The sequence below is a fragment of the Triticum aestivum genome, chromosome 2B (genome assembly GCF_018294505.1).
Source record: "Triticum aestivum cultivar Chinese Spring chromosome 2B, IWGSC CS RefSeq v2.1, whole genome shotgun sequence".
NCBI lineage: Eukaryota > Viridiplantae > Streptophyta > Magnoliopsida > Poales > Poaceae > Triticum > Triticum aestivum.
The window spans coordinates 208,979,452-208,991,409 of NC_057798.1; the positions used below are offsets into that span (position 1 = coordinate 208,979,452).

An 11,958-nucleotide genomic window follows, 5' to 3' on the forward strand; every position below is an offset into this window, starting at 1 on the left:
CGCTTTGCGCCGCCGGCCGGAACCTCGCCGGTGCCGCCCGCCAGCCGCGCGTCGTCCCGGCCGCGCGCCTCCTGCCGCCGTAGATCCAGCCCGGGGCCGCGCCCGCGACCTCGCGCCTCACCGCCTTGCCGCCTCATGGTGGCCGGAGCCCTCCCGAGCTTCCTGCCGCCTCCTCGCTCGCCGGGCTCCGGCGCCGTCCGCGCGCCTCTGGCGTCGCCCCGCACTCCGCGCCCGGATCCGCCCGATCCCGGCCGGAGGAGCTCGCCGGCCGGCCAGATCCGGCCCTCCCGAGCTCCCTCGACCTCGCCGGCGACTTCCCCGGTCACAACTCCGGCGAGCCGCCGCCTGCTTCGTTTTTCGTCCCGCGGTTAACCCTAGATCCGGAGTGGTAAAATCTGCTAAGTCCCCGATTTGTTTTATATTATCATGCCATGTTCATCGCATTGTAACTCTGCATCCGTAGCTCAGTTTCGTGTGTTTAATATGTCAAACTGTTCGCCTCAACAAGTACTTCATTTAGTTCCATTGCATCATTTTCATTTGAGGTCATCTTGATGCCCGAAATGCTGTTGGAAGAGTGCATGACGATGTTAATCTCCTGGAACTGTTATAACTTGCTGTTTTGTCATTTTTGCCATGGTTGATGTGTGCATCCTATGAGGTTGATGTCTACATGTGTTTTGATCTATGCCATGCCATCTTTCCAGTGGTTCCATCCATGTATTTTTGTGAGTTGTGTGCTGAGTGCATCAAGCTTGTTAAGGAGGGTACTTGTTGCTGTTTTCCTGACAGATTCTGTTATATTTTGTTGCTATGTAAACCTGCTGCTACAAGTCGTTCTATGCATAATCTGGAGATGTTTCACTAAGGATATTTTGTTATACATGTCTTGCTCTAGGCATTCATGCTCCTGGTTGCATTTATAGCTTGCTGTAGATTGTTCATATCTTGCTCCAAAGTTGCTAAATAATGTTGCTGTCAGCCTGTTAACATTAAGTTCAATGTTTCCATGATTGTTTGCTAGTGATCCATGCATCCTATGAACTTGCTCTTGCCATACTTAGCTTCATAAACATGTCTTCTTACTGTTGGTTGCCTTGCCATGTCATGTATTACTCTGTAGTGAGTGGTTCAAGCTCACCAACATGCCTACTTATTGTTGTTCCTGCCATGTTTGAATCTGTAATATAACTTGCCATATTTACATGGGTGCCATCTTATCTTCTGATCCTTTTTGGCTCATGGTCAGTAAGGGTCTTTTGTTCAATGCTATTAGTAGATTTATGCCATGGCTTTGTTTTGCCATGATAGCTTCCTGTAACATGCTGTTTGATAGCCCTAAACATTGCAACCTGATGTTATTTCCTGATAAGTCTGAAACTGTTATTACTTGCAATCTTACCATGTGTGTTTGAGCATGTTCTATTCTTTTCTGGAGATAGCTCAGTGTTCATGTTTTGTTGTGCTTTACCTGTAATTCATGCCCATGCCTTTTGTTATTATGTTGGGGTGCTGTAGCATATTGTTTTGATGCTTGTAAGATGTCTAGTTGCTGTTATGGACAGATTGTTGTTATGACTTGTATGGAGTGTACGTGTTGAACCGTTGCTCCGTTTTGAGTGTGCTCTATATGAAACTTGCTTGATTTTGCATGTAGTTTCATATTATCATGTTGCATCCTTGTTTTGAGGTGTTTTCTTGATGTTTGTATGCATTTTGCATCGATGCCATGCTTAACTTGTTTTGCTCATATCTTCTAGGCCGTAGCTCCGATTTAAATGAACTTTATATGTAACTTGACTAGAATTTCGTGTAGATCCTCTTGGTGCTCTTTAACTTACTGTTTAACAACTTGAACATAAGGTTTATTCAGTTCTGGACCAATTTCGAAATTTGCATATGAGGACTTACCGGAATTGTTATATGTTGTTTCCGGCCTCATTTAAACTTGCCTTGATGTGTTGCTCTTGTATGCTTCATCTCTTGCCATGAGTAGCTTCATGTAGCTTTGTCATGCATCATGCTTGTCGTGCATCATGCCTTGTTCATGTGTGGTGTGTTTACCTTGTTGTGTGCTTCTTCTCGATAGTTCCTGTTTTGTTGCGATCGTGAGGATTCGTTCGTCTACGCTTGGGTCGTCTTCGTGGATTCATCTTCTTCATGGACTCGTTCTTCTTCCTAGCGGGATTTCAGGCAAGATGACCGCTACCCTGGATCTCACTACTATCATTGCTATGCTAGTTGCTTCGTTCTATCGCTATGCTGCGTTACCTATCATTTGCTCTTCAAGCCTCCCCAAATTGCCATGAACCTCTAACTGTTGTTTGGCCATGTTACCGCTTTGCTCAGCCCTCTTATAGCGTTGCTAGTTGCAGGTGAAGTTGAAGATTTCTCCATGGTGGACAGGATTTTGGTTGGGATATCACAATATCTCTTATATTATTAATGCATCTATATACTTGGTAAAGGGTGGAAGGCTCGGCATTATGCCTGGTGTTTTGTTCCACTCTTGCCGCCCTAGTTTTCATCATACCGGTGTTATGTTCCCAGATTTTGCGTTCCTAACGCGGTCGGGTGATTTATGGGACCCCCTTGACAGTTCGCTTTGAATAAAACTTGCCCAGCAAGGCCCAACCTTGGTTTTACCATTTGCCTCACCACCACCTACCTTTCCCTTGGGAGTAATTAACCCAAGGGTCATCTTTATTATAGCCCCCCCCCCCCGGGCCAATGCTTGTCTAAGTGTTGGTCCGAACCGAGTAGACTGCGGGGCCCCCTCGGGGAAACTCGAGGTCTGGTTTTACTCGTAGGATGTCTCATCCGGTGTTGCCCTGAGAACGAGATATGTGCAGCTCCTATCGGGATTGTCGGCGCATCGGGCGGCTTTGCTGGTCTTGTTTGACCATTGTCGAAATGTCTTGTAAACCGGGATTCCGAGACTGATCGGGTCTTCCTGGGAGAAGGAATATCCTTCGTTGATCGCGAGAGTTTATCATGGGCTAAGTTGGGACACCCCTGCAGGGTATAAACTTTCGAGAGCCGTACCCGCGGTTATGTGGCAGATGGGAATTTGTTAATGTCCGGTTGTAGATAACTTGGCACCAGATCCGAATTAAAACGCATCAACCGCGTGTGTAGCCGTGATGGTCTCTTCTCGGCGGAGTCCGGGAAGTGAACACTGTTTCTGTGTTATGATTGACGTAAGTAGGAGTTCAGGATCACTTCTTGATCATTGCTAGTTGACAACCGTTCCGCTTGCTCTCTTCTCGCTCTTATTTGCGTATGTTAGCCACCATACTTGCTTAGTCGCTGCTGCAACCTCACCACTTTACCCCTTCCTTTCCCATTAAGCTTTGCTAGTCTTGATACCCATGGTAATGGGATTGCTGAGTCCTCGTGGCTCACAAATTACTACAACAACAGTTGTAGGTACAGGTTATGCGATGATCATGACGCGAGAGCAATGTTTGCTTGTTTTGGAGTTCTTCTTCTGCTTCTTCTTCGATCGGGGATAGGTTCCAGGTCGGCAGCCTGGGCTAGCAGGGTGGATGTCGTTTGAGTTTCTGTTTGTGTTTCATCCGTAGTCGGATGGTGCCCTTATGTAAGATGATGTTGTATTCATGTGGCATTGTATGACTCTTGTATGTATCCCCATCTATTATGTAATATTGATGTAATGATATCCACCTTGCAAAAGCGTTTCAATATGCGGGTCTATCCTTGGTGGGACCTTCGAATTCTTTTTGGATAGGGTCGCATATTGGGCGTGACATTGTGAGACCCTCCGAAGGTAAGAGTGTCAAATCCACATGCCTTCTGATGCAACTACTTCAAAAACGATGGTTTTCTTCTTACAATGGCCCTAATATTGCTCATCTAGAGCATATGGGGAATTCTTCCATTGCCAACGCATGCAATCCAGGGATCCAAGTATACCTGACCACCCCCTTACTTCTAACGGTGCCATGATCCTTGCGGTGTCTATGACAGTTGGTTCTCTCAAGTACTCTGTTCCAAACACATTAATCACAGGAGTAGAAAATCCTACCATGGCTTCGAGACATGTGCTTTCAGACATCTGGAGGTAGTCGTCCCACGAATATGTGGCCGTGGCATAGGCAAGCATCCTCAATGTAACTGTGCACTTCTGGTAAACAGAAAACGCAATATTTCCAGCGACATCCTTCTTCAAGATGAACAAGTTATCATAGACATGAACATCATTATAGAGTTGATCGGACACATTTCGCCGCATTCGAAATTGACGGCAGAAATAGGTCTTGAATAGCGCATCGGGGACAAAGTAGTTGTCCATCAGCATCATGTGCCCTCATGCCCTATTCATCACTTGGTATCTTGTGATAGATCTTGGCTTGCGGAGGATGAATTGATGAACTCGGCGGAGAAGTCCTCATCGTACGGTTTTAAAGTAAACTACAAAAATATCAATAAATTTGGCTATGTCATTTGGCCGAACACTTGTCGAACGTGGTATCCGCATTGGACGACAATGTGAAGGGGCGGAATGTACCTGGACGACGGCCGGACAAGGGGTGAAAGGGAGATGTATGTAAAGTGGGGTTGGCGCCAGGTGGAACGGCAGAGGTCCAACAAGGCCTCAACGGTGGAATGGGTGGTACAACTTTTCACCAGCAATTAACGATGGCCACTCGTGCAAAAAATAAATCTCATTTGCACTTATTTTCCCGCCTAGATACACGGTAGACAGTAAAAACATACAATCATACAGAAGAGGCACGATTGTGGTTAGCAAAAGGACATGAGAGCTACTTCTCGCTTAGTGCGAGTCTTTAGCTTCTCGCGTGAAGGACTTTTCCCCTTGCAGAGCAACTGGGCTGTGCCATTTATCTATTTTTTTCACTCGCATCGCTCGCTCGCGAGCTATTGCTTCACTGGTTCGAATGTGGTGTTTTATTTCTCTTTCGGTTTCTTTGTTTCTTCTCTGGTTTTCTCTAGTTTTTATGTTTTTCTTTGTTTCTTTATTGGGGTTTCATTGATTTTTTATTTGATTTCTTTTTTCTTTGTTTTCTTTGATTTGTTTTTGTTTCACTTTTGGCTTTCACTGATTTTTTTTTCTTTTCTTCTTCTTTTTCTTTGGTATCCTTTTTGTATCTTTCTTGTTTTTCATCGGGTTTCTTTGTTTCCTTTATTTCTTTCTTGGTTTACACTGTTTTTCATTCTTTTTGCAGTGGTTTTCTTTGGTTTTTCCTTTTTCTTTTGACATCCTCTGTTTTTCTTTTATTTATATGAAAAACTATTGGTCATGTATTTTATAAATGATAAACGTGTATACAAAAATGTTGATCATGTATACAAAAAATGTAGGATGTACATTAAATAAAAGTGGACATCGAAAACATATATTTAAGTAAATTTAATTATGTATTACAAAATGTAAACAGGTATATAAATATGTTCCTGGTGTATACAGAAAATGTGCATTGTGTATGAACAATATTTATTGCCATTATAAAAATGTTTAACATGTGATCAACATTTTTATACATGTTTAATATATTTTATATACATTATAAAAAATTATACATGTTTAATATTTTATAAATACATGATCAACATTCGTTTCACACACACTGTTTATTTTTGTATACATTTTCTGTATACATGAGAAACATTGTATCTATACACATTTAAACTTTTTCAAATGCTTGATTAACATTACACAAATAATTGATTAACATATTTTAAATGCTTTATTAACATGTTTTACATACATGATCAACATTCTTTTCATGCACATTGTATATTTTTTGTATTCAGTTTTCATATACATGGAAACATTTTTTTCTATACACATTTAATTTTTTTTCAAATGCTTGATTAAATTTTTTTCAAATGTTTTATGTTTTTTTTGTGTGTATAAAATAACTAAAAGGCAAAAGCAAAAACATATAAGGTGAGAGAAAAAACAGAAAACAGAGGCTGTGGCCAGCCTCCAGCTTGTTGGGCAGGCCCATTACAGCGCTTTGTTCAGGCGAGACTGCGCTACGTCTCACTATAAGCGAGATATAGGCGCGCCCCAGGTACACGGTTGTGGACTTGCTGCACGTAACCTAGTCCTAATCTTCCTATATAAACTCTCCACCACCCTCACCCCCACTGATTTCAATTGGGTGGGCCCCCTCCCCTAATCTGTCCAACGAATAAATGCCACCTGGCGATTATGTTAATCACGTAAAGTTGAGTACGTAGATGTAGCATTGCTGTAGTCCTATAGGCCCACGATACGTATGCGGAGGTGGAACGTGATGCGCGAAATCCTAAGAGCAACTCTAGCAGACCCCGCATCCGGTCGGCCCGCAAAACGCGTTTGCAATTCATGGGAACCGCTTTTGCGGGCTGGCTCGGACGGCCGCAGATCCAGACCCCCCCAAACTATACCTGGCCATACCTCGGGCCGGGCCGGGATTCGGGCCGGGCCTAGCCAAGCCCGACCAAAAAAACCCAGGCCCGAGCCCGGCCCGGCCCGGCCATCGGGCCTGTTTTCTGGGCCCGAGCCCGGCTCGAACATGTAAAAGCCCATCGGGCTCCGGGCCGGGCCGGCCCGACCTTCAGAGAAATGCAAAAACGACGGGCCCGGGCCCGGCCCGGCCCGGCCTTCGAGCTCAAAATCTAGGCCCGAGCCCGGCCCGAGGGCAGCGTCGGGCCGGGCCGGGTCGGGCTGGGTCGGCCGGGCCGGGCTTCCCATGGCGAGGTATACCCCAAACGGACCCGTATAAAAGGATATTCACGGAATATTTTTTTACGGGTCAGCTTTTGCGGGGTCTGCTCGGACACCGCCGCGACGACCCGCAATAGCAAACGCCCAATTCTCGCATTTGACATAAGTTTTCACAAATAAGTTCAAATTCAAACAACACGTTCACGAACGGCGTTGGTGTCCAACAAGTTCACGAACTCGCCAGTTGCATTGTTCGAACCACCGCTATAGTGAACGGTAACAAGTCACGAGCTATCGCAAAAAATGGTGAAAAATCAAAGAAAATCGCCATGACCGAAGATGCATACCTTCCGGCCATTTCGTCGAACACCTCGTCGTCGAACACCTCGCTTGCGGGGGAGCAGCACCGTTGAACGGCATCGCTAGGCACCTCTTTTTGGGATGGAGTGAGAGGATGAAGGAGGCGGCTTCTTAGTAGCCGGATTCCTCTTCCTCTTGCCACCGGCGGCCTTGGTGACCTTCTCCGTTGTCGGCCGAGATCGCGCAGCAGCGTTGGCGCCCGGAGCGTGGGCCTTCGCAGCGGGGGCTGCCGGATTCCCGCCCTACACAACCACGTTGCCCTGCCGCTTGCGGGCAAGCGCGGCGTTAGCTTGGGCGACGGCGGGGCCAACATGGCCGGCGACGAGATCCGCCCGAGGGAAAGGAGCGTGCGCGACCTTGACAGTGACGGGGGACAGCTGGGAGTCGTCCATGGCGGCGAAGGACGGCCGGGGAGGATGCACCGGAGCGTGCGGTGGCGGGGCAATGGTGGCGGAGGGTGGGGGAAGCGGGAAAGGCCGCGCAGAAATGTCCCTCCTGCCAAATCTCGCTGCGGATAGGGGCTGAGCTCGGGTCGGCCTCCTAGCCCGTGAAACTATAGGTTGGGGGAGAAGTTTTGCCGCACACCGCAAAAATATTTACGGGCCGGGGCGGGATGCAGGGTGTGATCAGGCAGGTTTCCCTGCCCCGACCCGCACTTTGGCGGTTATTTTACGGGCCGGGGCGGGATCTGGGGTCTGCTAGAGTTGCTCTAAGGCCTTTGTGTGCCTCATGGTTCAGCACCGACGTGAAGAAAAAACCGGACATTCCCGATGAATCATACGGTTGACAAAGCTACCGGATAGATCGATCGAGTGGCTAGCGACCCGGCTGATCCTGCGCGAGGATCAGCCGGGTGACGCCATAGCATCTGCCATTAATAACTAACTAGCTGGCCAATTCGTAGGGTTTGGTGCACTGCGTGAAGCTAACTTGCAAGGCTAACTCGTAGTAGTAACAAAATTACCGGAGTGGACTTTCAGCGCACGGCGGCATTGGCGCACTTTATCCATGTCGTGCGCTGCATGCATCGTGATTGGTCCAATGGGCCCCACGCTCCAATATATCAGCAATACACGAGGCCTATACTGCATGGAGGCGGTACATCTAACTCAAGTTACGGTCCAACTGCCCACCTTCGTCGGATACTTGTTCCATGGTCGCTCATACCCGATGTAAAACCTGGCACATGTCTGCCTTGCATGCATCTTTTGTTGTGGCCCAACTAATACCTGGTACATGTTTCGAGCCACGCAGACTTGGCTTGGACCCAGTCGTTTCTCGGGTATTACTATAGCCAAAACCAAGGGTTACTTAAATGATGGCACTATCAATTGACAATGGAACTAGCTCAACCGCTGGCTAATAAATAAAAGTTTTATTAATCCTGTGGGAGATATAACTGCTTGTCTAATCATGTTTAGCACGTACTGCATGCAGCATAGGATGCTTAATATTTAACCAAGCCGCCAGGCGATTTTTGTCTTGGTCAACTGAGGCAACTACAACATAAAAAAAGCAATAATGACTGATTGTGGTGCAGTAATAAATCGACTTAAACGTGCATGATAACTATGTGCTCGGCATGAGTGAGGCAGATATTGTTGGGCCAAACTATTTGGCCGGCATCTCTGTCAGTCATGACCACACCCCACGATTCGGTACTTGTTCTGCATGTGTATCAGGAACTGGTCCAATTTACTACCTGAGCCAGAATTCCTCCTACTAAGGAGCCAGATCGGGGAACATTTGCTGCTGCGAGGAGACGAATCCAGGACCAAACCGTGCACTATACCAGCCATATACTACATGCTGTAATAAAAACGCTGCGTTGATATACATCGATTCATAAATGCGCTGGGAAGATCCACATGCAAACGAGAGGTGCAGATAAGCATAGCACTAGACGCCGTGCACCAAAACAACTTTCCGCAAAATTACTCCGTGAAAGGTGAAACGGGAGAAGTTTTGGAGGAGAGGAGGACGAAATACGCGCCTGATTCCGCTGGATAAGAAATCAACCCAAACGGAACCCATCTTTCTCTCCGCATCTCAACGCATCCCGTTCCACATGCATCCTATATAAATGGATCACCAGCCATAGAACCCTACACTGCAAACCAGCGCCGCAAAGGAAAACGTGAGATCAATGGCACCATCCAAATCCCATCTCGTCTTGCTCCTCGCCGTCGTCCTGATCGCCGCCACGCCGCAGCCTTCGGCGGCCGTCAGGGACAAGGCCCCTGCCCCCTCCAGCAGCAACGATGTAGTAGCAAAACCATCGGCATGGTGCATTCCCTGCTTTTCGTTTCTACCCCAGTTATTCTGTATACCACCGATGTTCTGTCCACCAACGCCTAGTGCGCCGCCACCACCAGCGAAGCCGGAGCCGAAAGAGTGTCTACCATCGCTGATGGGGTTGATGCCATGCAAGGATTACCTAACCAACAGAACTGCGCCGGAGCCTCCAAAGCAAGGCAAGTGCTGCGATGGCCTCAGGTCACTCTTCAAGAACGCTCCCGTTTGCACATGCCGCATATCGGACGACGGCGACCTCGACAGGCTCATGTCGGCACGCCTAGATGGAGGAAAATTCCTTCATCTGTCGGTTATATGTGACACCACTATAGCTCCAAGTGATTATCGATCTTGCCAAGGTAAGTTGTTGCTCTCGTACTATAAACTGTTTTGTGCATTATGTCGTCTTCAGTTATGAACATTGTGAATCTTTTATATGGATCTGACAGCAGGACCCGTGCCACCCCTGAGGGCCGCACCCGCCCCTGAAGCTGCTTCATAACTGGTCAAATCAGGTAACTAGTTTGTGTGTGTTCCGCATAAATTGAACCATTTCCCTGTTTTGGAGATGGATTCATTCATGGCTGCATCAACTAGTCCGTATTTCTGTATTGTACCTTTTAACTTTTGATTTTATCTTCGTTTTGCAGAGGCATGGTCGTAGTAGAATTACAGAAACAAGTTGAAGCTAAAAGATGTCAAGATCCGTCAGTACCATTCTTAGAAGATATATAGTGCGAGTTTTCAGTTCGATTAGGCAGAATATGTAGCTTCGTTTGTGTCAATCTCTGAATCGTCTTGGAGAAAATTTATTGGTTACGGTCGTCAACTATATATTTGGTTATTTGGTTGTTTATTGGAAATAAACTATTGGGTTATTTGTGAGTGTCCACCCTATGCATGGAATCATCAAATGTTCACCTAGTTATTTTTTTAAATTTTGATTTTTTTTGAATTTTTGTTCACCTAGTTATCGAACTGTTTTATTCCGTTGCTCTGACTATCGAACGCTCTCTTTCTTCAATCTGGCAATGATGGTCTGCAAAAGGAATTATCATTGCTGCAGAATTGTACTGTAGAACCATAAACCGTTGCTTAAGGGCATCTCCAACCCTGACCCATTTGTTCAAAAATCATCTGGACTGGTGTCCGGACATGGATACGGGAGCCATCCATCCAACCCTATACCACAAAGGTTCGTCCTAAAAATAATATGAAAAACCATGATTTGTGATTTGTTAGTAGCTTTTTGTTTGGTGCAAAGCTGCTAATTATAGTGATTTCATGGCTTCCGTCAAATCTGCTTACCAAGTAAAGCAAACATTTGCCTACTAAACACAATACCATGACGGATAGTGGCTAATAGCTACTCATAAGATTTGGCGGAAAGCTAGCTTCCGCCAAGTGAAGCTACTCATAAGCATTGGACGGAAACCTAGCTTCCGTCAAATGAAGCTATACTTCCAGCTACTAAACGCCAAATGAAACTCCACCTAATCTAGCAATGACCGTCTAATCAAGCATAATTAGCACCTTCCATCAACCGCCAAATGTAGCGCAATTAGCCTCCTGCCAAATGCTAGTCATTCTGACCGGATGCAGAGTAGAGGATACGTAGTGCTTTATGATTGGCCAGGCGGATGTACGGACTTTCCCAAAGCCCCTCTTTGTTTGTCTCCAGTTTGTGAAAAAATGGACGTCCGGACACGTTGGCGGAACGAAGCGGGATTGCGTTAGATGGCAAATTGCATCTGGATAGCATGGTTCGAAGGCTTGCGGGAGGTTTGAGGGTCTGCTTTGCAGATGCCCTGATGCCGCAAAGTAGCGCACACCATGCATGCATCTCCAACTTATTGTCTTCTTTTTCTTTGAGGGAATCTCTAACTTCTCTGCTAGCTTGGATTCTCCCGAAACTTGAACTTACGTGTGCGCGATCCTCCTTGTATATACCTGTAATGAACGCATCACCGGTCCAAAAATGTTGCCAAGTCTTCCACCGAAAAAAAAATTAAAATGTGGCGAGTGTCTCGCATGAACGCGGGCCGGCGAAACTCCAACGCGTGCCCGGCTGCGCTCACCATGTCGACGACCGCTCGTGCTTGCCGTTCTATGCACAAAGAAAGGACTAAACGAGGGCTGAGGGCAGATAGGTGACAAACCTGTTGGAGGCGTTGGCGGGAGCATGAGCCTTGTGCTTCCGAAGCTCCTAATCAGCGTTGTAGGCGCCCGATCCAGGAACCGGCGCACACAGCAGCTTGGTTTGGGCCGTCCCAGTTACACGAGCTCGGTGCTCGCCCACTCCCTTCCTTCACTTGTCGTTCTCGCTTTACGGTTCTCTAGGCTACGATTCATCCTATGAATACTGACATTTTCAAGAAAAATCACAAAAAAATCACAAAAAATCGTGAATAGAAAATGTTCATGGATTTTTAAAAAGTTCATTAAATTTGAAAAAAAGTTCAGCATTCTGGAAAAAAGTAAACCGAGTTTAAAAAATTCATAGAATTTGAAAACAGAGCTCATCGTTTTGGAAAAAAAATCATTGAATTTGAAAAAGTTCATCGATTTATTAAAAAGTTCACCATTTTTTTTAGAAAAGTTCA

The 11,958-nt window shown here is 46.4% G+C and overlaps 1 long non-coding RNA gene across 2 annotated transcripts; it reads left to right on the forward strand.

Annotated features, from left to right (window-relative positions):
* Positions 1–9,049: 9,049 nt before the first annotated feature.
* Positions 9,050–10,245, forward strand: LOC123041078 (uncharacterized). 2 transcript variants are annotated; one of them, XR_006418361.1, is made up of 3 exons: positions 9,050–9,714; positions 9,805–9,870; positions 10,006–10,245. It is a non-coding gene; the product is annotated as an uncharacterized lncRNA (long non-coding RNA). The 2 variants fall into 2 exon arrangements; XR_006418362.1 differs by having other exon boundaries at positions 9,052–9,714; positions 9,808–9,870.
* Positions 10,246–11,958: the final 1,713 nt, after the last annotated feature.